Source organism: Vigna angularis, chromosome 11 (assembly GCF_016808095.1).
Source record: "Vigna angularis cultivar LongXiaoDou No.4 chromosome 11, ASM1680809v1, whole genome shotgun sequence".
Lineage (NCBI taxonomy): Eukaryota > Viridiplantae > Streptophyta > Magnoliopsida > Fabales > Fabaceae > Vigna > Vigna angularis.
The window spans coordinates 18,490,453-18,510,661 of NC_068980.1; positions in this window are offsets into that span (position 1 = coordinate 18,490,453).

Consider the following 20,209-nt stretch of genomic DNA (forward strand, 5'->3'; position numbering starts at 1 on the left):
CACAACATTCTCAAATCATTGATCAATGGCTTTAGGTACATATCAATTTCATTTCCAAGTTGTCTAGGGCTCGATTAATAAAAGGTTTAAAGAATAATTCTGATGTATTATTTCAAAGAGTAGAGTACCATATATATACATACAAATATCCTATAATTCTTCATCTATTAAAGGAATGACAGGTGCACAAATCTGCACAAATTATAATAATATCTAAATTATAACTAACACAATATTTAATTGCCTAATATCCTTTAATAGAATATTTGGCATATCTCAAAATCGATATCATCATATATTTTCTCTTCAAGCATAATAAAGGAGATTATTGTAAATCATCAACAAAATTGGCCATGAACTATGTTTGTTACTTAAGTTCCCATAAGGATTCATATCATTTGTAGCAAATTCAAGTCTTAAGTTTCTTAGATTGCACCAAATTCTAGAAATGTTTCATCAATCTTCTTTCATTGTGGAAAATTAGTTGGGTGTCGAAGAAGATTATCACACTTTCTTCCATCAACGTATCATTTCAGGTTATTTGCATCTTCTTGAATGACAAACAATCGTTTTAATCTAGGTATTATAGGTAGTACCACACCACCCTTGTGGATGAAGGCTCCAAGGAGAGGACCGAACGTGCGACACAAGCTGGATTTGAAGGTCTCCTCGAAGCTTTCTCCAATGAATGACGTCGCAGAAATATCGAAGAACACTCTAGATAGAGCATGGACTCGAAGGAACACAGTAGAAACTCTAAACACGAAAGAAAAATAATAAATAGAGAACGAATGAATCAAAAGTGAGATCGAACTCATAGAAACCCTAGATGATGGATAAACCCTAATCTGGACCAATTAATTGGTGTAAATCGAAGATTAAACTGTGGAAAAAGGTTTTCAATCGGTGAAAAGTGAATCAAATCAATACAAAGGAGGTTTAATCGGTGAAAATGAAGGAAATATGAAATGAGGGAAACCTTAGCGGAAGATATTGTACAGTGTTGGACGAGCTCGGTGAATGAAGAAATAAACTCGAGAATAAGGAACTATCAAGAAGCAGCGAGAAAGTGAAACTACCTTTGAAGACGCGAATGAAGAGTGTTCTATGAAGATGAATTCTCGAGAGCAAAATGAAGTTATGGATTATTGATGTGGTTACGGGAGAAGGAAATATGATATGTGGCTCGAGAGAAAACGCGAGACAACTCAATGAAGACGTGGCTGAATCTGTTGACACACGAGCGCGAAAGGTCTCATACGGATTGTCGAATTGGTGTTGCATGGAGGAGATAGATTAACATGGAAGCATAAATGGAAAAAGGAGAAATGAAAGTGAAGGAGTGTGCTTGGAAGGTGGCTAAAGGAGGATCTCTAGGATTCTCTAGCCTTGACTTTCAAGGAGAAATAATTCTGGTTTCATAAATCTAATTCTCATTCATCTCAAAAGTGAAAATACAATGGTGGAGTTGAGTATTTATAGTGACTCATGTTCCATGCAAGCTAAAAGCGTATACAATAAAACGTAAAAATATACAAATAGAGAACACTGAGGAAGGTTTGTCGAGCAATATTTCATCAACCTTAGCATGTGGACCATTTATGTCTTCATCACCACTATATTCATCAACTTTCTTTTTAAACCGCAATAAACCACATGTTGGACATGTCTTTAGTGAAGCAAACTCGTCTTTGTACAATACATAATCATTGGGGCATGCATATATCTTTTGCTATTTCAAACTCATTAGACATAGAATTTTCTTTGTCCCGTAATTATGGATAGGTAACATGTTATTTTCTGGAAGCATTTCTTCAACAACTCCAACAATTCTGTGAAAATTTTATATATATCTATCCATTCCTTGCTTTTAAACTGAACAATCTCAAAGTTGTTATTAGTAGTGTAAAGTTGGAACATCCTATGTACATATCTTCCTCTAAATCGGATTTAAGAGAATCATATAAATGAGTTTTTTCAAAAAAAAAATCACCTACATCATGTATCATGTCATCTAAATGATCACTCATTCATTCGTCCACATAATTTGCTCCTCGTGACATTGTAGGCTTGTGTAATACTTTTCTATGCCAAGTTCAAATTATATAATTCCTTTCTATACTAAAGATGAATAAATGATCACGTTTGTTGCCCAAGTTCTGATGTATTTGATTAAGATAAGGAACACAAGGACAAAAATATGTCTTGTTCACATATATTGCATGTTTTTTTAGCATATTGAAAGAACTCGACCCCTTTTCATACTCTTCACTGATGCAACGTTCATACATCGAACATCGATCCATACTATATTCGTAACATACTCCATCAATTTCAGTTTTTTATAACTCTCACAAGGTGAGGCTCTACCTATTAAAAAAATAATTTTCATAATTTGCTAACACATATATGAAGAAGTCTAACATCATAAATTTGATAAAATTTTGGCAGCTTTTCACATTAATCTTTGAAGTACACGAAATAAAAATGATCACTTATGATCACAATCAAGTATGCATCTGGAGAATAACACAAAAAGTGGTCTCAACTGAAATTTTATCAAATTTATGCATAAACTTCAATGTACACATTATAGCAAATTATGAAAAATAATTTTTCCAAACTGTTCGATCAGATAATTCGGGATTTAATACAAAAAATTAAAAGTTTAATCATTTGTACTAAATCTCAAATGGAAACAAAGGTTCATCCAATGTTAAACTAAAATTATAATAAATCTTTAAAAAACTAAAATTATTTAAACTACAACATCTAATAAATCTAAATTAATCAACTTACTTATATAAACTAAAAATACAATTTAATCAATCATTTAATAACTAATCAAACATCATCGATACAACTAAATTTGATACTAAAAATATTCTACAAATTTAAATGAAACAAACATGTTAATAAAACCAATAAATAAAACGATGAGAAAAACTTCTCCAAACAAAGTTTATCAAATCCCTAAAAAAATTTGGCCAAGATAAATAAAATAATGGAAAACATAATGGCGAAAATCACATGCAAATCAAGCCATATTCAAAATTGCTAACACATATACAAAATATTCATTCAATATTTAGTATACATAACAAACCTTGAACAAAATTGAAAGTTGGTGAAGGAATCATCGTCGTCGTTGTGGAAGAGTCTTTGTCGGTGAGGGAGAAAAGAGAACTCGCACTACCGCTTGAAGGTGTTCAAAACACAATTCCCACACGAAAATAATCGTTGAAAACGAAAGAAAATTATACCCAAGGTAGCCAAACAATGTGCCTTTGCATTAAATGAAAGAAAACTTACCTTTGGTGGTGGTCACACTTGTCGTCGCAACTGCTGAGAGGCTTGAGAAGAGAGAGCTCGAAGAAACAATGAACGAGAAATGTTCTTGCGCTACTTTTTTTAATTCTTTAAACAACATATGTTGTCAGATTCTACATGGGGAAATGTCATATCTCCTTAGAAATTTATCTGTAAGAGCCCCGATGTCTAATTGGTACAAGAAAATGATTTTCATGTTGATATTTTAATGTTTTAAACAACATATGACGTTGGTCACCCTACAATTTGGCATCCAATGAGATATGACGTCGTCCTCTATAGAATTCGATGCCTAAAGGGTATAAGAAAAGTCCTTTCCACTTGGGTTTCTTTAATGTTTTAAACATAATTAGATATTGCCCCCCTAATTTTTCGATATCAAACTTTTTTAGAATATTGTCTTTGATAACACTCTATTTTTGCATATTTTTCTTTGTTAAAAATCTTTTCTTAGATTTCTTTAGTTTTTAATTCTTTAGAAATAGAATAGTTTAGTGTAAAAAGGTAAAAATATGACTTTAATAAAAATTTGGTTAATTTTCTCTTTTTAGGAAAATAAAATTAGTTTTTTAAAGAGTTAGATTCTTTTTCCTTTTTTAGAAAACAAAATAAAAATATTTTTTTAATAGGTTATTTTCTTTCATTGTTTTTACCCTTCTTTAATTCAATTTTTATGCAGAATTCGGTTGAAACATTGTTGGTCGTGGGCTGATTGAAGCTATTGAGTTGAATTTGGACTGACAATGTTGTTGTTGCACTGATTGGGCTGCTTGGAAGCCACTACTGGAAACTGATGCTGAAGAATTGAACAAATTGAATGAAATTGGGCTCTGTTGCATTGGATTTGGGCCTGCGCATTTTAATGGGATGTTGTTGCCTTGGCTTAATTAGGTTGGACAGGTGCTGCACACTGTTGGGCCACTGCTGCTGATTCTTGTTTGGACGTTGCTGCTACAATGCAATTTGAAAACGCCACTAGAATGGAATTAATTGAAAAGTTTTAGGCTGAAATGCGTTATGCTGCTGGACATTGGACGCTGCAGTTATACTTGGAATTGGGCTGCTGCATGGGCTGACTCCAACTAAGTGGAACGATGTAGAGAGCTACTCCCTCTACCACCCCAACTGCTCCATACACCTCCCCAATTTTTTTAATTACAAAACTACCCTTTTTACTTTTGTACTTTTTAAAGAAAATCCTAAATCTCTACCTCTCATTTTCACTCTCATAGCAGCCCCACCCCCCAACCCCACCCCTCAATTCTCATTTTTACTCTCATAGTAGCCTCACCCCCCAACTCTCACTTTCTCTCTTTCAGATCCATTTCTTCCCAACCTATTCTTTATATTAGTTTCCACTTCTTTAATATTTTCTTCTCCATTTTGGTCCCTTGGTTGTGTGTTAGTGGTGCGGTGGTGGTTCGTTGGTGGTGGTGCTTCATTCGTGGGTGCATCTACTGTGTAGTTTAGGCTACAAGAGATTGGTTCAAATTAAATTTGGTAGTATTATTTCATTTGAATGTATTAGAATATATTATTTGTGTTGCATTTTGTTCTCTGCTAATTGTGTTTTCTATGTGTGGAGAGGAAGAAGATAACCCGCCCAAGCCTCAACGGATGTGGCATATCCGTTTTGCATTGAACAAATGTCGATATTCGTTTGGAAACAATGAGAAAATGCCACATATTTTAAAGGTAGGAATGAGTTAGAGAGTATAGAATCCATATGAAGGCCACCAACAGGAATCTCTACAGTGTCGATGAGGCATTGGTCACTGTCATCGATGGAATAAATTTGTTCAATGTTTGGCAAGAACATCAACATATGCTATGAACTTCAATCATCTAATTAAACACAAAACATACAAAGAAATTTTAGCAAAAATTAAATGATGATGCAATGTTTGCATCATGAAACAAGGTTGGAAGTCGTATTATGATTATAATTATACGACCTTTATAGCCCTTAACTCTAGCATAATATAAAACAAGATGGAAACGAAAGGATTAAAAGGACAAGTTCTTCTAACACGGATAAATGGTTGGCAAAAATGTTTGTCATGATGAGCTAGGAATCTTATGTCCATGATCATGAAGGTTAAGTATAATTTAATAAAAAAATTTGAGAAAGAGAGCATTGTTAAGAGATACACACTCACAAACCTGGGTATTATTTGCACGTGGTTGGAATCCACATTTTCAACAACAAAGGATCGCACAATTTCAGGGGTTGTTAATGGAGTAAACCCTCTCTACATCACTTCAGAGAGTGTCCAATTTAAAAGAGCCATCTCTAACAAAACTGCTTCATTTTTCAGGTAGTAGAACTTTGACCCACTGACCTGTGAAGCAACATGTTAAATACATATCCAAAAGACAAATAGAAGTCAACTGCCAATCATATCCCAGTTCTTCTTTTGAGGATCTAAACTTCATTTTGAAGATTAAAATAAAAAGTAAGGAATAAGTTACCATCAAAGTTAATTATAAAAAGTTATTGTCAAAGTTAGAACTGAGAATGAGGTCTTAATATTGTATACAAGAACAATGATAGAGATGAAGCATTTAATTTTAGGAAAGTTTAAGACCTTGCCAATTTCATGTCATAAAATGGATATCCACATCCATTTCCCCTTAATAATTAAATTTTACTGAGGGGAAAAACAAGAATGAGGAGGTGTAGGGAGTAGTCCGTGGTGGTGTAGGGAGGAACACTCAATGCTACGTTTTGGAGGCTAGCAGATGTTGCTTTTGGGGGTCTATCTCTCAAGCAATTCATTTGGAAAAGCACCCAAGAAGCTACGGCTTTGAATGAGATGAAGAAAGGAGAGCTTCGCTGGTGCAATCCTACTTGAAGAAGAAGAGCTGACCAGAGCTGCCCGTTGGAGAGGATCAAACGGCCAGAGGAAAGCAAGGATGCCAAGTGAAGAGGGTCATCCGATTATGAAGTGTCACAAGCAAGTTTCCTTTTTCCTCTTTTTCCCTCTTTCATTTCTTCAACCCTATATAAAGGGGCTTCTGCCATGTAAATATATTTTTCAGACCTTCAGAACAGTTTACACTCTGCAGTTTTACATTCAGTTTATAGTTAGGGTTTTTTACGCTTTCGTAAAGGTAGCGTTCTTGGTTGCTCGCTTTCGCCGATAGGCTTGCGAAGGTGACATATCATGAATGGTTTGGTGAGTCCGGTAGTGTGTAATTTTCCTTTTCATGTTAATAAAATTCAATTTCTTGCTTTGGTTCTATTTTGGTTTACGTTTTGATTTTGTTTTTGAGTTCAATGCTATTTCTATGCTTTATTGAATTTGGTTGTGAATTTTTAGATTGATGAATAGGCTAATGAACATTGGTTGGATAAATGAGTGGAAAGAGTCAAAATTAGGTTATGAAATATGACCTAGAATACCCCGAAGTGGGATTCACATTAACAGGATGTCTTCCTGAGAATTCTTAGTATTCTTTCTTCACTCCAATGTGCCTTCACCTATGAATTCAATTCTGCTTTTGAGATTGTTATCTTGCTTTTGATTGTAATAGTAGAATTTAGGTATTGTTCTGCATGTTTTGATTTCTTTATGAATTATAGAGATGAATTAGAGTTTAGAAGTATTTTTTTATGCAATTAGAATAGGTTTCCATGTCTGATATTGGTTAAAAAACATAAATTGGATTTGGATTCATTGTAGTTTTGATGAACTAAGTATAGATAATTGTTTTAAGTTCTGAAAATGAACTTTAAAGACCCTGTAATGGGCTTATTTTCACAGGATATCTTCCTGAAATATGATCAACTACTTTGTACATTAATTCTATATGAATTTGATTCTAGTTTTTTATTATAATCAATTCTCCTTGTTCTGATTCTTTAATTTTGGTTCTGATATATGCATAAACCAATCCTTTTCATTCACTATTCATTGTTTTCATTAGTTTCCATATCCAGTTGCTTTTAGTTTCCTTGCATCATTAAATCATAGCATGTATAGGTTAGTTTTAGTTATTGTTTAACTTGTAGGCATAGTTAGATTCAACATCTTTTCATAAATGTAGTTTAGGTTCAGGTCTTAGTTCTTGATATTTTATTTCCTTATTTTCCTTTTAAACAAATTTCAATTTTTAATTCTTTTATTTTAAAATTCAATTTTAGTGTCCCCACAAGCATTAGTATATAATTAGTAAATAATACAACACCTTAACTCTACACTTTAAACTTAATTGTACCGAGTCCTAGGATTGATATTTTGATAAGCCCTTTACTACATTAGTGGGGACCAAATTTGTTCTAGACTAAAAAGTAGTCTAAAAATCTTCCATTTGGCTTTTTTAAATGTTTAAAAATCATATGACATCAGTGCCCCTCCAAACCGATGTTTAAAGGTGATATGACGACGACTTCTACAATATTTGACATCAAACTCTTCAAGAACATAGTTTCTACCTAACTTTTTAAATGTTTAAAAATAATATAAGGTCCACTCCAAGCATACAATTGGAAAAACTTGAGAAGATGTTCGATTTACAAAATAAATAACAAGTTTACAAGTAACATATGTGTGGAAAAGGAAAATCACAATCAATTTTTAAAATTGGTCTATTTTCACTCTCTAAAGCCATTTGTTTCAAAGTAAAAGTACATTAAGTTTGATGAAATGTTATGTTTTCCTCAAAACTTAAAGAAAATTGTATTGACGAATTCAGAATCATAGCCAAACTACAAAATAACGAGAATGTGCAACGAGAAGTAACTTTATTTTTCTTTAACAATATTAAAACAAACTCATAATCTAAAATAGATAGGACTTAGGAGCCGAAACCGCGTTTGCAATAAGTTCAAAAAAAATAAAATCCTTTGAAAAACCCTATGAACAGTATTTCTCTTGTCGTTTGCGTCCAACAAAACGTAATAAGAAAATATAACTTTTTGTCTCAAGCCAAATAATAATGATTTCTTCCTTCGTTGACAACAACTTAAAATTGAAAATGTCTTGATCAAATAGTAACTTTAATATATTTTTCTTCTTGTTCTACTACATATTTTAATGGGTATTATTCAAATATATGTGTGTATTTATTCATGATGTCGTTTATAGAGAGCTCAAATCACAAAAAAACACATTACAAGGTTGACTTTGGGAGATGGATTACAGCTAGCTTCTTGCTAAATCATTCCAATCTGAACCTGTGTTTGATCACCATGCAACTTTTGGAAGAAAACATTTTTTTTTCCTTTAAAGTCTTTTGATGTTTAGTTTTAGTCTTTTTAAAAAAAGTTGTCCAATTTTCTATTTCTCTAATTTCAATATGAGCATATTTCAGTTTATATGATGTGAATTGCTTTAAATTAATTGGTTCCTAAAGGTAGTTCATACTAATAAATCTAAATCTAAATTCGAATTATTTGTTTCAAAAGAAATTGAAAATTTACGTTATAAATTTATAGAATATAAATAAATCCAAATATTATTTAATTTTATAAAATTGAGTTATATTTAAATTTTACTTTTTAAAATAATATTAAAATTATTTCTAGTAAAATTTATTACTTTTGTTATTTGTGTGTATTGTGCCACTTGTTATTATATTATTATCAGACAACTTATAAATGAAAAAAATGTATTGAAAATCACGTATAGATAAAAAGTAAGACAAATTTATGATAATAAATACAAACTTTATCTTTAAAATTAATTTTATGTATAGCATTAAATTAAACTTAAAATTGACCTTTTAATATAATATTTCACAGAATAATAAAAACATGATTTACATCAAGTTTAATTAAATATTAATTTTTTTCATAAATTAAGTATTTTTAATTTAATTTTTATTTATTAAATATTTGAAAGTTTTATATTTTTCAATCAAATCTTTATTATCAAACTTTTTTGTTAACTGAATAATATAATTATTGTTTTGTTTCATACCTTATTTATTCATCTTCACATATTAAAAAGCATAAAATATTATAATTAATATATAAAACAAAATTAAAAATTAGTGTAAACCCAGCAAAATATGTTGTATTTTAAGTATAATATTGAAGGATGTGTGAACATAGGAAGATTCTTAGTGTATAATAATATTGCAATATTCCTTCCACTCAGAAAAGGAGAAGTACTATGCTCACAGACACTGCCACACACACTTTTTGACTTTTTCAAAGCTTTATGATTGTTTCATTGACCACAATGCCACTTTGTGGAATTTGAGCTGTCACCTGGGAAATGCCACCACCTTGCTATTCCACCATAATATACATATATTTATTTCATATATATTATAAAAATAAATAATAAAAACTAAATTTATATATATATATATATATATATTTTAAAAATAGTTAATAATAATAATAAATCAAGTAAATATAAAATATTTATGTATATCAAATTATATTTTTTATTTTTTATTTTTTATTTCCTACATTATACAAAATAATTATAAGGTCTTAAATAGACTAGTTCCGGTTTTATAAGTGTGGTTTTGGATCTTTTTAAGATCAACTTTTTGTTTTTTAATTTATATTACAGAAAGTAGAAATTAAATTCACTTTAAGTGATGTAAGTCTCTTACCATTTTCTTCACTTCAAATTGGTACATTAAGAACGTTTGAACAAGGATAAATATATTTTTATTTTTAATTTTTGAGTGAAAATGATAATTAGTTTGTTTATGAAACTTTGAATTAATTTAATTTTTTAACTTTAAACATACATATATTTAATTCTTTTAATTAAATTTTATTAGATTTATTTAACTTTTTAAACACATTATATTATATGATAGTATTTGAATTATTTATATTGAATATATATATATATATATATTTTTAATATTAATTAAAAACATGTTTAAAACATTAAATAAACTTAATAAAAGTTAAAATAAAAGAATTAAATATATATGCACTTCTAAAAATATGAGATTAAATTGATTTAAATTTTCAAAAAGACTAATTCTAATTTTATAGAAAAAGACGTATGGATGTGAGCCCATATTATATTTTTATCTAAAATAAAAATTTGTATTCACTTTTTTCTTTGATATTCAAATATATATATATATATATATATATATATATATATATATATATATATATATATATATATATATATATATATGGTTATATATAGTACAATATATATTTTTATGTTTGTCTAAATACTCATTGAATATTTTGTAATAATAAAAAAAAAACTGAAAATGATATTATAAAAAATTTAATTACAAATTTTTTTTTCAATGCTAAATGTTAATGAAGAAATCATGATAATATGAATTTCAAAATAAATATGGTATAATCTATAAATCCATGTTTCCGTATTTTATTTAAAAAAGTTACCTGTTAGCCATATTCATACCTATGTGTAATTAAGATGATATTCATTAACCGTATCAAAATAGAATTAAACAGTGCTAACGTATACATTTAAAATATAAGTAAATGAAAAAAAGACAAATATGTATCTGTTTAATTTATTTAAAATTTTGAATATTATGTATATTTACACTCAAATATTCTTCTCTAATATTAAGACAAAGAAAAAAATACTTTTATAAATATAAGTTACTTTAGATCTCTAATAATAAAATTGGACATGTTATTCAATACAGTACTTTTTGTAACAAAGAAACAAAACCTTTATGGATAGAAGTAATTGTAAACTTGAATTTAATTATAATATGCTTGACTGAGTCAGAAAAGTAGTTTTAAGATTGTACCGTAGGATACTTGAATTCACCAACGGTCGACAAGTAATCCGGGCGACCGTTTGCCGAGCCTTCTTACGGTCGTAATGTCACGATCGTATGTATGTCGAACACATCTTAACGACCATCGTTAAGACAATCGCCTCATAACATTTATATGTTGATGTCGACACATTGATGATCGACAAGCAAACAGCGAACAACGATGTCGCGACGTATAACGCTCGCAAGTTTGTGTTGATACACCAGACGATCGACAACTCGCATATTTGTGTCGATACGCAAGACGATCGACAAGTTATAAATTAGCGGTTAAGAGTAAACGGTTGGGAGTATCAGCCAATGCCACGAATCTCGGGAGTAACTGATCCAGTATCAAGCACGATCTAACAGTTACAACTTTCAAGTGGTTAACTTTGATAACTGATCGGATTTTCAGGTAAACGGTTTATTTTACTGTTTTAAATATGAAAAGCAGAGAGGAAAAAATGTACGTTTTTCCTTAAGAGAAATTAAGAGAGCTTCTTCTTCACTTTGAATAGGAAGGGTTCAATATATCCTTTGTTAATTTGAGCGTCGGAGTGCCTTTGCAGGTACCCAACCCATTTTCCCCTCAGAAAGGGAGATATCACGGTAACGACATCACAGGAAGAAGCGGTTGCAATTCGTTAGGTTCGTATCTCGGTCACAACATTCGTACTGAAACAAAGATGATATTATATTAAAGGTTTTCTTGCTTTTCCGCCTCTAATTTTAATTAGACTTGATGTTTGAATAAAAATATTTTTTACATTTTCTCTTACCTTGGAGTTTTCTATATTTTTGTTTTATATTTTCTTGCTGGCGATGCAAAAACGTACTTAAGATAGAACCAATAAGTGTTGTTTTTTCCTTAAAAGAGAAGAAAATAAAGAAGTAATCTATAAGATGACAACTTCAAGTAAAAAGCGCTTAAGTTTGCCATAGAAAAGTTGATGAAGAAGCTGAACTATCACTGACGTCATATCTTGCTTCAACTTTTGTAAATGATCGATGATAGATAAAGTATCTTCAATTTTTTAACTAACTCAATCTACTAAGCACTTTTTTCCTTCTAAAATCGCTTTTTAGTGCGCATGATATCTTGCTATTTTGTCAGAGCTCTAGCACCTATATATATGGATACATTCCCACCTAATGATTAATCACTAAATCATTGTTTAATTTAATCCAACCTTATCTCATGTGGTTAAATTGAGATTTGCAAAATATCTGTAAATTTTAAATTTTGTATGTTTAAATATATTTAATAGTTCTACTTCACTTACTAGTTGAAACTAAGAACAATTCAAATACTTAAAAGGAATTTTAAAATTAATTAACTTTATAAAAATAATTTATAAGTTGAGATTCACTTGTAAATTAATTTTATAATTAATATAAAACTTTAAACATAATATATATATATATATATATATATATATATATATATATATATATAAAAGAGTAAATATTAATAGATAACTTGATAATAAATAGAATAACAAATTCAATAAACAAGAAATTTTGTTAGAATAAGTTTTAACAAATATTCTAATATATTATATTAAAAAGTTGACTTTAATTCTAATTCAACCTTATTTTATAAGTATAAAGTGTTTAAAATTTATTTTTTAACATGATATCAAAGTTTTGTATTAAACTCTATCCTAAGTTTGTTGTTTATTAAGTTTATTGTTTAACTCTTTATTAAATTAATTACTACTAATATCTAATCTCATGCATAAGATTATATGTTTCAAAGTAAGAAGAGTATATTAGAAGTCTCATACAAACTAAGTATAAAATCAATAATATATAAATGTAATCATACTAGACCATATAAATTTGTTTTATGAATTTGAATTAAACTTATTTTCATTCTTATAAACTTTAAAGCTAATAATATATCAAATACCATATTATCTAACTAAACTTAGAGGGGAAACATTGATGTTATCTATATAAATAAAAACAACACTTTTATTTTTAATAAAATAGTTTTTATAATTTTCTTTAATAAATACCAATATTGTATTGGAATAATATATAATGCTTGTATAGAAATTAAAGTAAAAATATTTGAAGAAAATTTGAATAATTGGTTCCAAGTGTAACATCCCAAAATATAGCATAATATATCATAGATTAATCACATATAATATACGATAGATCAGTCCATAGAGAGTTAGTAAAATATTTTAACAGTATAGTTATACAAAATAACTATAAAACTAAAAACTTTACAGAGTAACACAAGTCTTATACAAAAATATAGACATAAACCTGATAACTTTTTTGGCAAGTATAACAAATCGTTCCAACTAATATAGAGTAAGTTCAGAGTATCGTTCTCCCAAAGGACTTGTGCAACACATGACAATTCTTCCTTTTATAATTCAATTAGACATCAAAATGCACAAAACAACACTAGAAACTCTTTTTGGTATTTTATCAAACAGTTGGTGTGGAAGGAATTATATTTAAAGGAACCTTTGTTGGAATTGGCTTTCATGAATCATATGAAGATAAAACTTTGTACACTATATCATTATTTCATTCAAGCATTCACATTAAGGCATACTAGTCCTAATCCCTTAGCAACTAGTTCTAAATTTATATATCAAAATGTTAATCCCTTAGTCAATTTAACATACAATTTGCATTAAGTCTGATGCTAAAAAAGATCAAGTTATTGAGTCTATCCCTAGATCTCAAATCACTTAGGTGCTCTATCTATGTTCATGTTCAAGTAATCAAAGACATTCAAATAACATTATATTTTAATATAATGTTAGTAAATTCAAGAAAGAGCATATGAACGAACAATGATATATTGAACACGAAAATTACATCAGAGTGAGTTCATTACATCCAATTCCAACGAAAGAAAAATTTAACTACTCCTAGACATCTAGAACGTACACATTTGAAGCAATCGCTTGCAACAATGGTGTCTTGATGCCTTGAAGTAGTCTCCGAAAGTTCTTGAGATGTTTTCGTTTTTTTCCTTTGTCTGGGACTTCTGTCAGGAGTTCTTTCTGTCTATTTCCCACTTTAAAAGCCAATTAAAAACATAACTAATTCGCTAAGCGCACAACTCTTTATGAGCTAAGCCAATATTCAACTGCAGCATATCTTTAATTGTCCTTTATTCGCTTAGCGAGTTGTGCTGGTGCGCTGAGCGAATAAAACTCTATTTAGTTGAGCGATTTAATGTTGGCTTAGCGAGAAACATCTGATAGCACTCCACTTTGATGTATAAATTCCTGTACAATTTACTACACACTTTCCTACTTCTAATTACAACTTTTCAATGAGGAAAACACATTATTTCATGAATAAATACAAATTTTGAGTTAATTAATAAGTCTGAAAACATGTAATTTTCATACTTGTCAAAACCGTATGGTGATATAACATCATGTATAAATCGATCAGTTTACAAAAGATAAACTAAGCCTATTGACCGAACAATCTATTCTAAAACTATATACAACTGATGACCGAACGGTCCTAACCTAAGCAACAGGATCCTCGCCTTCCAACGCTTGCTCCACCGAACACTCATCGCCTTCTGCTCACATCCACAGGATGATCATTGCAAAAGAAAAGGTAACCAGATGGACAAAACAAGACAAAACAAGAAAGTAGGGTAAGCTAATGTAATTTGATTATAAACACATCTATACATTTCATGCAATTTTAGTCCGTACAAAACCGAACAATACATCATGCAAACACTAAATAGAAATAATCACATACAAACCGAACACCACACACACACACACACACACACACACACACACACACACACACACACACACACACACACACACATATATATATATATATATATATATATATATATATATATATATATATATATATATATATATATATATATATATATATATATATATATATGGTTTGTATGAATATGTAGCTACAGTCGTTCTTACACTTGTGGTAGTGTAACAGCTGACACCAATCAAGCTACTATCCAAGGTTAATCTCATAATACCTACCTCGACACCCTGAGGTGGTAGGACCTCCTGCTATTCTCACAAATGAAATATCTCTCTCTATGTGAGAATGATACTCATAGAATTTCATGATGAACGCTAGCTTAATATATCTATATTCATACTTTACAATTCAATAACTATCCACGAGACATTCCGCCTTGGAATTCTCTTCCATAGTATTTGAACATCAAGATTCTCATATTTAACATAAACAATCATTCATCAGTTATATTTTTATTCATAGAAGAAAGAGAAAACCTGTGAACGTTGGAGACCGAACACCTTCACACTACCCAATCGAGAGCACCGAACGGTCCATAAGAGACAAAACAAAAGAAATGACCGAACGCTATTATTGACCGACCACTACAGAAAACCAACTACTAGGAACTTAACCTAAACCCGAAGAGCTTAAACCGAACACTCATAGCTCAAACCGAACTCTTAAAAACTTAGGCCGAATGCTTATACTAGACCGAGTACTTAGAGCGTACTGGATACTCTATCCAGACCGAACACTAGTTTAATATCGAAAAACTGTGATTACACCGAACGGTCATAAATAAATAACACCTCTAGTAGACCGAACCTAGTTAATGACTGAGTACGGACACGACCAAACGGTCAACAAAACAAGATTCTGAATAACACTTCTTACACCACAACAAGATAATTTTTCTTAATTTATAAACCTCCAAAATTGATTTCTAAGTTATTTTAAACCTATTCCACTGAACCTATTTCACACTGATCCCAACTCACATTTTTACATACTCTCTTTTCCAAACCAGAAATGACCGAATGTTCTACAGCAGGAAACTCCAAACCAGTTCACAAGTCTGGTCAATCCCAGAATTTGAATACAATTCAATCAAACATATCATGATTCATACATGCAAGCATTCAAACATAAATTCCAAACACAGAAAAACATAATTAAATTACTAGCTTCCCTTACCTCGAATAAACCAGACACTTCCTAAGCTTCTACTGTGTTGACTAACCAGAAAACAAGTTCTAAGGCAACCTACTACTTTCTGATCGGTGAAAAGGAACCAACCAGAGAATCAAAGACAGAAAACAAACTCAGAGAAGTAGATGATGAACACATGCAAGCTGAACAATGCTTGCTTGTATAAGAAAATACAAAAACTTCAAAGAACGAGTGAATTTAACTTACCAACTCCAAACAACAACTTGATTGGTGAAAAGAGAAACTCTTGCGACTAGGAAACTCAGGCACGGTCTAAATTGATAATCAGAAGAAAAAGAAGATGAGAATTTGTAGAGAGAAGGAGGAGAATTTTAGAGAGAAGAAGGAGAAAATAAAACTTAGAAATTTGGAAAGAAGAAGTGCATGCAAAAAGTGGTCCAAAATTTTGAAAAATTTACTTATATACTACCGTAAAAGATCGATGGATCCAACCAGCTGCATAAACCTGGATTCCACTTTCTTTGAATTTAATGATCTCACACCAAGCATTTATTTAGTAACAAATATATTAAAAAAAAGAAGGAAAGAACAGTCTTACTAAAATATCCTTCCTTTTTTTTTTCTTTTCAATATTATATGACAAAATTAGAATACATGTTACAGCTTTATTAAAAATTAAAAATCAAACTTAACACGATTTTTTCTTTTGAAAATTAAAACATTATTCAACTTAAAATAGAAGTAACATTGTCTTGAAGTAATTATTTTTGTAAACTATTAAAACCCTCTAATATCACTCAATTTAAATTAAAGGGAGCAAATAACATCTACCTAACATCGAGATATAGACTAATCTCTTTCTTTGTGAGAGATATCAAACTCATATATTCTATATTTCACCAAGTTATTGTATTATTACTATTATATTCATCATCGAAGCTTGAAACAAATATAAAACACCAAGAAATAAAAAAAATGTTTTAGATCTTCAAATTTCCACTAGTTTTCTTTTTTATTATTAAATTTAAATTTAATTTTTCAGTTCCTTTGACTTGAAAAAAATGAACTTGTTCTAATTCCTCTTTTCAAATGCTTATACATAAATGTTATTAAAATAAACACTTAAAAAGTACGTGAAGAAATATTTAATTAAAAAAATCAATTTTAAATTTAGAAGGCGCAATTTTCAACGTACATTTGAAAGACCAAAAGCGTATTAATAAAAAGACAAAGAGAATTTATATATTTGTTTAAAAACGGTTTTAAATATTAATAAAAAAAATTCTTCCTAAACTAAAAAACCAACTTAACTTATGCTTAATCTAAAAAAATAGAAATTATTTACAAATAAATTATATATAAACTAATTTTAATATATGCAAAATGTAACATCCCAAAATACAGTAATAACTATAATTTAGAATTAATTACAATTAACAGTTAAATCATGCAGTCTTACACTAATATTAAACTTCCAAAGCCGAACGGCTTAAGTACAGAGATAATTACAACACAGCAGTATTGCAAAGTTCAGAGACGAACGGTTTTACAAACATTAACCGAACGTTCAAAAAGCTAAACAGAAATACTAAAGACTAAAACTTAACGAGCGCTTTAGGGCTCGGCTTTAACTTCTACTTCAACCAGATTGGCGTCTTCCAAATTTTCTTCTTCCAGCGTTTCTTCAAGCAACGCCTCTCCGTCTGCTCACATCCACACGGATGATCATTGCATAGACAGGACGGACGTACAGGTACGAACGACAACACAAGGAAAGAACACAAGGTAAGCTTATTGAATTTAATTCACAATTCATTCATACAAATCAACATATTAACAATCATAAGAATATCACAACACATACAAACATTCAAAACTCTCATAAGACAGACCGTCCGGACTGTATGAATCTATGTATCTACAGGCGTTCTTGCACCCGGGTGATGTAGTAACTAGAAAACATTCAATAGCTGCCACCCGAGGTTAGCCCTATCAGTCCAAAGTACTCCTAAGGACTAGGACCTCCTGCCGTTCCCACACATGACCTACCCTCCTCTATGTGAGGACGAGTACTCACGGAACATCAGGATGAACTGCCATCAGTAGCTTTACCATAGTCATACTATACAATTTCCAATATTCAATACATGAGTCGTTCCTCCACGGAACGCTCGTTCAAAATCCACAACCATATTTTCACCTCATATACTGCTCATTCTCAATAACTTTCCAACTTAACATCATTTTCATACTCCATTTTAGTTTCATAAAAAAACGAGCGTTCAGCCCCCTTCATAATGAGGACGAACGTTATCATGATACAGAGAAGTTCTCGTTTCTGAACGGAAGGAAACAAACGTCTTTCCAAGTACGGACGTTATGACCACTTGAATCAGTTAAATGAACTGATTCTAGAACGATTTAAATGATACTTAGAATAATTTAAGTTCAATAACTATAGATCGAAACCAAATGGATAAAGACACCGCAAGGCGTTTAGATACTGATACCGAGTACGATTTAATAAAAGAGACTAACCGCCAGTCAATGACCGAACGCGGTAATAGATATTTATTATTAAATATTTGGACGAACGTTACTGAAACTTTTGGACGAACGCTATTTCTACCCATTTAGTAATTAAGGATAAAGAACGAACGTTCGGTATAAGACCGAGCGCTACTTATAACGTATGCTTTGGGACGAGCGTTCGGTATAAGACCGAGCGCCACTTAGGACGTACGCTTTGGGTCGAGACTCGTCGCAGAATGACTAAGAGTTCAAAGTTACTTTTATAGGTTTCTCAATTCTCACAAAATACTCAGGATATCTACGTTCGGCCGATCGCTCAAACGTAGCTCTAATACAAGAGGGCGTTGTCCTCGACTGGAATCCTTTCCGAATGAAAGAATTCAATCCCAACGAAATTTGGTAATAACACCGAACGGTCAAAGACCGTTCGATGACGAACGTTCAATATCATATGAAAATTCATATTTAAAGTTTCATTTACATTAAACACATTTCTCAGCATATACTTTCATATATTCATCTCATCCTACATTTCATATTTCAGTTTACTCATACCATAGTATATTTCATCATTTTCATACATCAACTCATGATCATAATCGTATACCAAAAATCAAATATCATAAATTCATACTTCATACAACACATAGAACGCGCATACAGTACAGTGTAAACATAGGAATTAAATTTAATAAGCTTCCCTTACCTGGATTCGTGAACGAACGTCCAAACGTGTAAAACTGGATTCGCCCAACTACCACTTCTATCCTCAGATCACTCAACTCTTGTGAACTAAAACAATTTACAGAATCATAATTTGATTCAGACAAAGCTAATGCAAATAACTAGGTTTGGTTTTGCATGAAACCTAAGAACGAACGACTAAGGGAAGAAACTTACCAGATTCAAAACTTGAACTTGTTCGGTTTAATGGAAAGCTTAGGATGTCTGGATCTCTTCTACGGTCTCTGAAATTGGATCGGAGAAGAAGAAAGTGAGTTACGGTAGAGAGAAGATGGAGGTTTCTAGAGAGAAGGTAGAGAATTGGAAATTAGAATTTTGGGGAAGAAGACGAAGCATGCAGAAGAGTGGGAAGAGAGTTTTTCAGAAAATCATTTTCCCTTCCACGTAGGACGAACGTCCATTCTCCTGCTGCCACTTGTATTCCACTAACGATTTCGAATGTTCCAAAAGTGACACTTGACAGTTGCATGCAGAGTGGGTGTGAGTGCGTTTTAATGGCACTGAACGTGCGGCGTGGGTGCATTTAATGGTGGTCAGAGTGTGGGGTTGGGTGCGTTTCTTAATACAAAATCTGAACAGGGTTTTTGACATTAATAACGTGATTTGACATGTGGAGGCTGATTACGTTTTAGAGGCCTTACACAAAGTGCTTTTAATACTTTTATTTTTGATAAATTCATAAAGGATGTATATAAGAAAAAACATGAAACAGAAAATGAAATTAACTAATCCATAAGTTAAAAGTAAAAAGTTGGAGCAGTTTTATGAGAAAACTTGTACAGTTAGTTTATACATAAATAAATATAATTTAGAAGAAGAAAATAATAATTTAATTTCGTATTTTTTTCCAAAAGATAATTGTAAAGAAATTGGTTCAAATATATATATATATATATATATATATATATATATA